Here is a 5,506-nt window from a genome sequence, read left to right as displayed (position 1 = left end):
TTTCTTGATCATGTGCTACCTCCTGAAATGGTTGAGTGTTGACCAATTCTTTTTGGTACAGCGCCTGTGTATTTCTTCCATCTTTTGATGCTTCCTGAGTTGTTCAGTGTTTGCCCTTAGAATCCTTCAAGACTGCAACTCAGTGCTCGAATTTTTTCTTTCAGTTCTTTCAGCTTCAGAAATGCCAAAAGTGTTCCTCCCTTTTGATTTTCTAACTCCAGGTCTTTGCACATTTCATTATAGTGCTTTGCTTTGTCTTCTCAAGCTGCCCTTTGGAATTTTCTGTTCAGCTCTTTTACTTCATCATTTCTTCCATTTGTCTTAGCTGCTCTACTTTCGAGAGCGAGTTTCAGAGTCTCTTCTTCTGACATCCATTTTGGTCTTTTCTTTCTTTCCCATATTTTTAATGCCTTTTTCTTTCTTCCTGTATGATATCCTTGATGTCATCTCACAATTTGTCTGGTCATTAGTGTTCAATGCATGAAATCTCTTCTTGAGATAGTTTCTAAATTCTAGTGATATATTTATAAATACACTCAAGGTCGTACTTTGGCTCTCATGGACTTGTTTCAATTTTCTTCAGCTTCAACTTGAACTTGCGTATGAGCAATCAATTGTCCACAGTGGGCCCCTGCCCTTTCCATAGATGTAGTCAATTTGATTCCTGTATTTTCCATGTGGTGAGGTCCATGTGTATATTCACCGTTTATATTGTTGAAAAAAGATATTTGCAACAAGTAAGTCATTGGTCTTGCAAAATTCTATCACACCATCTCTGCTGTTGTTTCTATCACCAAGGCCATATTTTTCAAATAATGATTCTTCTTTGTTTCCAGCTTTCCCATTCCAATCACCAGTAATTATCAATGCACCTTGATCTCATGTTTGATCAATTTCAGACTGCAAAAGTTGGCAAAAACCTTCAATTTCTTCATCTTTCACATTATTGTTTGGTACATAAATTTGAATAATGGTCTTATTAATGGTCTTCCTTGTAGGTGTATGGATATTATCCTATCACTGACAGTGTTTTACTTCAGGAATGATCTTGACATGCTCTTTTTGATAATGAATTTGGCACCATTCCTCTTCAATTTGTCATTTCTGGCATAGTAGACCATATGATTGTCTGATTCAAAATGGCCAAATACCAGTCCATTTCAGCTTACTAATGCCTAGGGTATCAATCTTCAAGGATTCTGTTTCATTTTTGACAACTTCCAGTTCTCCTTATTAACAGATGTTTGGAGCTGTTTCTTCTCATTTTGAGTCATGCCACATCAGCAAATGAAATCCCGAAAGCTTGACTCCATCTGTGTCATTAAGGTCAACTCTACTTTGAGGAAGCAGCTCTTCCCCAATTGTATTTCAAATGCCTTCCAATCTGAGGGACTCATCTTCCGGCACTATATCAGACAATGTTCCACTGCTATTAATAAGGTTTTCACTGGCCATTTTTTTCAGAAGTAGATCACCAGCTCCGTATTCCTGGTCTTTCCTAGTCTGGAAGCTCTGCTGTAATCTGTCTACCATGGGTGGCTCTACTAGTATTTGAAATACTGGTGGCATACCTTCCAGTATGACAGCAACACCCAAGCCACCATAGTTGGACAAAATGACAGATGTGTTTAGAATTGCTTGGTGCCTGTTATTCCTTCTTTCCCTCCAATTTCTTCCATTTGTGGTGGAAAAGTCCACCTTGTGCCTGTTCCACCATTGTATTTTGAAAACATAACTTGTGCTCCAGATTTCAGAGGCTCACAGATGAAGAACATGCCTAAAGTCTAACCAATATTTGATTTAGGTGATTCAGAAGAAAAGATTTTAGACTTGGAGTTGATTGAAGACTTTTGGGATGATATGGGGCTGAATGTGTTTTGCAAGAGGCAAGGACGTGAATTTTCGGGGGCCAAAGGGTCGAATGTTATGAAATGAATTGTGTTCTCCAAAAATATGTGGTGTAAATCCTAACCTCTATGCCTATGGTTATAATCCCATTTGAGAATGGGTTGTCTTTGTCATGTTAATGAGGCAGTATTAGTGTAAGGTGTATCTTGAGTCAATTTCTTTTGCGATATAAAAGAGATTAATAAGCAAGCAAGCGGAGGGTGGAGGTGGGGGAGATAGATGTCAAACTACGTGGAGATCTCCAAGGAACCAGGAAACAGAAGTTGAAGAGTTAAGAACATTTCCGCAGAACAGACACAGAGAGAAAGCCTTCCCGTAGAGCTGGTGTCCTGAGTTCGAACTTCTAGCCCCTTAAACTGTGAGAAAATAAATTTCTGTTTGTTAAAGCATCCTGTCATGGGTTGAATTATGTCCCCCCAAAAATGTGTGTGTCAACTTGGTTAGGCCATGATTCCCAGTATTCTGTGGTTGTCCTCCCATTTTGTGATTGTAATTTTGTGTTAAAGAGCATTAGGGTGGGATTGTAACACCTTTACCAGGCACATCCCTGATCCAATGTAAAGGGAGTTTCCCTGGGGTGTGGCCTGAACCACCTTTTATCTCTCAAGAGATAAAAGGAAAGGGAAACAAGCAGAGAGCTGGGGACCTCATACCACAAAGGAAGCGGTGCTGCCAGCAGAGTGCGTCCTTTGGACCCGAAGCTCCTTTGCTGAGGTGCTCCCAGACCAAGGGAAGACTGATGACAAGGACCTTCCTCTAGAGCTGACAGAGAAGGAAAGCCTTGCCCTGGAGCCATCACCCTGAATTTGAACTTCTAGCCTACTGGACTGTAAGCGAATAAACTTCTCTTTATTAAAGCCATCCACTTGTGGTATTTCTGTTGTAGCAGCACTACATGACTAAGATTCATGCACACGCAAACTTTTACACACATGGACCCTCATGTACTCACAAAATGTGCTCACATGCACACACACACAGGGCATTTATACATACAAACACACACACACGTGCATACACACTACACATACAAATACACACACATATGCACTGTCATGCACTTACACACACATACTCACACACACTCACACCTCCCTATAATCCCTCACGCACGCACTCACACCACAGTCACACCCACTTCCACTCATCCCTTCACAAACTCCTCATAACATGCACATACACTCACAAGTATGTACACACATAGTTGCACACACATGCACAAAAGAAGTGACACAAAATTGTATCTCAGACAACAGGATTGAGATCAGGTCTACCCACCCACATCCTTTCTGAAGCTCAGGCCACACTAAGCTCTCCCACTGTTGTTAGGCTCTGAATGTTATGCGCTGCAGCACAGCAGGAAATGGAGTATGTCATAACACTCTTCCCAGGTGGACTCAGATGGCTAAACCAACATTAGAACACATCGAGGTTTAACAGTCAGTGTAACTCTCCTTGGTTTGAATGATGTGCGCTCTCTGTCCCCCAGGGGTGCTTAGGGCTGGAAGAAGGCTAGAAGACCCCCACCCTGTGAAGGGGACTGGTGTCAGAAGTGCAGCCCCACGGGCTCCCCAGCCAGCCCTGGGCCCTGGGTTCAGAGCAGGGGCCATGCACCCATGCAGCCCATCCCATTGCAAGCAAGAGACCAGGAACTAGCCTCAGAGCGAACAATGCAGATACTGTATTTCGTCTGAGCCTGCTCTGTGACTACAGCACACAGGGCAGTGTCGCTGCGGCTGCGCCAGTTACAGAAGCAGGTGTGCAGAGGTGGATGCGGACCCAACAGTGGTCACAGCAGAGGCTGCTGGTGCCTCCATCAGGTTTTAAGGACTCGCGGGATTCTCGAAGGGCATGGTACACAGTAGTGAGGGTACAGACACTGTTCACGTTTACGCAAACACAGGGAAGCACAGTGCCTTGCACAGGCCCTGCATATCCACCCTGGGAACCAGGCTCCCACTGCAGCGGAGCAGGACACCAGATCCTCTGAGGTGTGCATATGGGAACCCCTTCCCCTGGTGAGACCCCCCCCCACTGGTCAGCACAATCACAGTGAGGACAGCTGCGGTCAACTGGCCCATGGCGTCTGCAAAGAGCACAGCTGGGATTAAAACCCAGGGTTCCCATGGCTAGGAAAGCAAACTGCTTTTGAGTTTGTGCGTGTGAGAGAGCATGTGTGATTATATGAGTCTGGGTGTGAGAATTACGTGAGTGTGCAAGAGTGTGAGACGGGTGAAGGTGAGCATACACGAGCATGTGCATGTATGAGTGTGAACATATGTGAGTGTACAAGTGTGCAAGACTGAGAATTGTGTGTGAGGGTGAGTGTGAGCATGTGAGAGTGTTGCCAGTGTGTCTCTAAGAGTTTGTGAAAATGTGATTGTGGGTGTGTGCATGTGTTTATATGTGTGAGTGTGCAAGAGTGTATGCAGACATCTGAGTGTGTATGTGTGTCTAGATGTTTGAGTGTGTGAAGATATCTGAGTGTGTATGTGCATGCATGTGCACACAAGTCACCAGCAGGGATGGGGGGATCCAGGTGCAGGATACTCAGCCTCCAGGGGAGGGGAGACCCCCCCCTTGTGTGATGGGCTCATGGCCATTGATAGGTGTCCTTTGAGTCAAGGTTTTGTGCCCAGATGTTCATGGAAATGCAACACAGGAAGTGAGTTTGTATGTCACAACTGCCGGCCCGCCCGCCCACCCTCTTGCTTTCTGGGAGAGAGAACTTTATTGTTTCCAACTCCTATATTGGGATGGAATCCAGGTAAGTTTAAACCAAACCAAAAACCAAACCCCATGCCGTCAAGTCGATTCCAACTCATAGCGACCAGGTAAGTGTAGGCTCCACTAAAGTGTGTTTGGGCATTTCCAAAGCAGCGGCCCTCCTGCACCCCACGTGGCCCCTGAGTGCTCCCATGGCTCCAGGTGTCCTGTTGTGGCCCAGGCCTGCGGGGCCAGGCGCCCTGGAGCTGTGGTTGGGGGTCCTGTGCTGGGTCCCTAGGGACGACGCAGGCTCAGACAGGGGATGGTCAGGGCCGCATGAGAGCTGGGGCCCAGGGCGCCGGTGACTCTGCCAGCACCGCCCTCAGAACAGACCTTAGAGAAGAGCCACCTTAGACACAAGGAAACATCCCCTGAGTGCCTGTAGGTTCGTGCAAATCCGCACAGCAGGTGTGGTCGGTGGGGACCTATGTGGGGACTCACCGACGGCGGCACACGCATTATCTCAGCTCAGAATCACAAGGGCTGGAGGGGGTCCTTAGGTGAAGCCCTGCCTCCCCCAGGACTAGACGCTAAGGAAGAGTTGGGACCCTAAGGAATAGTTGGAACCCGGCTGTGGACTGGTGGACTCAGCGGGGGTGGGGGTGGGGCTCAGCGGGGTGGGGGGATCAGCGGAGGAGGGTGGGGGCTCAGCGAGGGCGCCCAGAGTGCCTGCCCTCTGGTCCTTGACAGCGAAGTGGCTTCAGAGAGTCGCTGTGGGGGCACCACCCCAACCCCCGGGCAGAGAGACCCCCACTGCTCGGAGCTCTTCAGGGGCACAGGCGGGAGGGGGTTGGGGGCAGCAGAGCAGGGAGGCCAGTGTGAGCCCCACACC

This window comes from Elephas maximus, chromosome 16, assembly GCF_024166365.1.
Source record: "Elephas maximus indicus isolate mEleMax1 chromosome 16, mEleMax1 primary haplotype, whole genome shotgun sequence".
Classification (NCBI taxonomy): domain Eukaryota; kingdom Metazoa; phylum Chordata; class Mammalia; order Proboscidea; family Elephantidae; genus Elephas; species Elephas maximus.
This window is presented reverse-complemented; position numbering follows the sequence as displayed.